The following is a 3,528-nucleotide window of genomic DNA, read 5'->3' on the forward strand; positions in this document are numbered from 1 at the left end:
CTCCTTATTGTCAAATTCAGACTTAAATTGAAGAAAGTAGGGAAAACTACTAGACCATTGAGAGAGTCATTTCCTAGGCAGGTTGATAAGAACCCCAAGGAGAGAGGGGTCTGGAATTCTCAGGGAGGAAGAAAGAACAAACTTTTTTTCCCCTCTACATTCCTTAGGATTATATAACAATAATGTATCCTGCCTAAGGACAGTCTCTGGATTAAACCTTCTGGCTAATCCTGTTATCTTAAAATGTAAATTAGGGGAGTAGGTCTGGTCTTTACAAGGATGATATAACAATAATTATCCCGCCTGAGGACAGTCTCTGGATTAAACCGTCTGGCTAATTCTGTTATCTTAAAATGTAAATTAATGGGAGTAGATCTGGTGAGGACTTTACAACCTCCAGACATTCTTTGGATTCACTGGAGAGTATATAACTCCATTGCTAACACTAGCAAGGGGGTACTCTTTCTGCCCCCTTCTGATGTTTATGTCAGAAGCTTTCTCTATCTCCTTTATACTTTAATAAAACTTTATTGCATAAAAGCTCTGAGCGATCAAGCCTCGTCTCTGGCCCTGGATTGAATTCTTGTCCTCTGGAGGCCAAGAATCCTGGCGTCTTTGTGTGGTTCAGCAGCAACATTTCACCATCCAGGTATGACCTAAATCAAATTGAGAACCCCCTGAACAGTATGAAAAGGCAAAATGATAGGATACTGAAAGAGGAACTACCCAGGTCAGTAGGTGCCCAATATGCTACTGGAGATCAGTGGAGAAATAACTCCAGAAAGAATGAAGGGATGGAGCCAAAGCAAAAACAATACCCAGCTGTGGATGTGACTGGTGATAGAAGCAAGGTCTGATGCTGTAAAGAGCAATATTGCATAGGAACCTTGAATGTCAGGTCCATGAATCAAGGCAAATTGGAAGTGGTCAAACAAGAGATGGCAAGAGTGAACATTGACATTCTAGGAATCAGCGAACTAAAATGGACTGGAACGAGTGAATTTAACTCAGATGACCATTTTATCTACTACTGCAGGCAGGAATCCTTCAGAAGAAATGGAGTAGCCATCATGGTCAACAAAAGAGTCCGAAATGCAGTACTTGGATGCAATCTCAAAAACGACAGAATGATCTCTGTTCGTCTCCAAGGCAAATCACTCAATATCACTGTAATCCAAGTCTATGCCCCAACCAAGGGAACATTTCATGCGAAGATGGGCTCGATAAAGGACAGAAATGGTATGGACCTAACAGAAGCAGAAGATATTAAGAAGAGGTGGTAAGAATACACAGAACAATTGTACAAAAAAGATCTTCACGACCTGGGTAATCACGATGGTGTGATCACTCACCTAGAGCCAGACATCATGGAATGTGAAGTCAAGTGGGCCTTAGAAAGCATCACTATGAACAAAGCTAGTGGAGGTGATGAAATTCCAGTAAAGCTATTTCAAATCCTGAAAGATGATGCCGTGAAAGTGTTGCACTCAATATGCCAGCAAATTTGGAAAACTCAGCAGTGGCCACAGGACTGGAAAAGGTCAGTTTTCATTCCAATCCCAAAGAAAGGCAATGCCAAAGAATGCTCAAACTACCACACAATTGCACTCATCTCACATGCTAGTAAAGTAACGCTCAAAATTCTCCAAGCCAGGCTTCAGCAATATGTGAACCATGAACTTCCTGATGTTCAAGCTGGTTTTAGAAAAGGCAGAGGAACCAGAGATCAAATTGCCAACATCTGCTGGATCATCAAAAAAGCAAGAGAGTTCCAGAAAAACATCTATTTCTGCTTTACTGACTATGCCAAAGCCTTTGACTGTGTGGATCACAATAAACTGTGGAAAATTCTTCAAGAGATGGGAATACCAGATCACCTGACCTGCCTCTTGAGAAATCTGTATGCAGGTCAGGAAGCAACAGTTAGAACTGGACATGGAACAACAGACTGGTTCCAAATAGGAAAAGGAGTACGTCAAGGCTGTATATTGTCACCCTGCTTAGTTAACTTCTATGCAGAGTACATCATGAGAAATGCTGGACTGGAAGAAGCACAAGCTGGAATCAAGATTGCCAGGAGAAATATCAATACTCTCAGCTATGCAGATGACACCACCCTTATGGCAGAAAGTGAGGGGGAGCTAAAAAGCCTCTTGATGAAAGTGAAAGAGGAGAGTGAAAAAGTTGGCTTAAAGCTCAACATTCAGAAAACTAAGATCATGGCATCTGGTCCCATCGCTTCATGGGAAATAGATGGGGAAACAGTGTCAGACTTTATTTTTTAGGGCTCCAAAATCACTGCAGATGGTGACTGCAGCCATGAAATGAAAAGATGCTTACTCCTTAGAAGAAAAGTTATGACCAACCTAGATAGCATATTCAAAAGCAGAGACATTACTTTGCCGACTAAGGTTCGTCTAGTCAAGGCTATGGTTTTTCCTGTGGTCATGTATGGATGTGAGAGTTGGACTGTGAAGAAGGCTGAGCACTGAAGAATTGATGCTTTTGAACTGTGGTGTTGGAGAAGACTCTTGAGAGTCCCTTGGACTGCAAGGAGATCCAACCAGTCCATTCTGAAGGAGATCAGCCCTGGGATTTCTTTGGAAGGACTGATGCTAAAGCTGAAACTCCAGTACTTTGGCCACCTCATGAGAAGAGTTGACTCATTGGAAAAGACTTTGATGCTGGGAGGGATTGGGGGCAGGAGGAGAAGGGGACGACAGAGGATGAGATGGCTGATGGCATCATGGACTCGATGGACGTGAATCTGAGTGAACTCCGGGAGTTGGTGATGGACAGGAAGGCCTGGCGTGCTGTGATTCATGGGGTCGCAAAGAGTCGGACACTACTGAGAGACTGAACTGAACTGAACTGAAATCCCTTATGATTATATAGTGAAAGTGACAAATAGAGTCAAGGTATTATCTCTGGTAGACAGAGTGCCTGAAGAAGTATGGGCGGAGGTTCATAACACTGTACATGAGGCAGTGACCAAAATCATCCCAAAGGAAAAGAAATGTAAGACAAAGTGGTTGTCTGAGGAGACTTTACAAATAACTGAGAAAAGAAGAGAAGAAAAAGGCAAGGGTGAAAGAGAAAGATATACCCAGCTGAAGGCAGAGTTCCAGAGAATAGCAAGGAGAGATAAGAAAGCCTTCTTAAGTGAACAATGCAAAGAAATAGAGGAAAATAATAGAATGGGAAAGACTAGAGATCTCTTCCAGAAAATTGGAGATATCAAGAGAATATTTCATGCAAGGATGGGCACAATAAGGACAGAAATGGTAAGGACCTAAAGGAAGCAGAAGAGATTAGGAAGAGGTGGCAAGAATACACGAAGAACTATACAAAAAAGGTCTTAATGACCTGGATAGCCACAATGGTGTGGTCACTCAACTCCAGCCAGGCATCCTGGAGTATAAAGTCAAGTGGGCTCAGGGAGCATCAGTACAAACAAAGCTAGGGTAGGTTTTAGAATTCCAGCTGAGCTATTTAAAAATCCTAAAAGATGATGCTGTTAATGTGCTG

The sequence above is a fragment of the Ovis aries genome, chromosome 2 (genome assembly GCF_016772045.2).
Source record: "Ovis aries strain OAR_USU_Benz2616 breed Rambouillet chromosome 2, ARS-UI_Ramb_v3.0, whole genome shotgun sequence".
Taxonomy (NCBI): domain Eukaryota; kingdom Metazoa; phylum Chordata; class Mammalia; order Artiodactyla; family Bovidae; genus Ovis; species Ovis aries.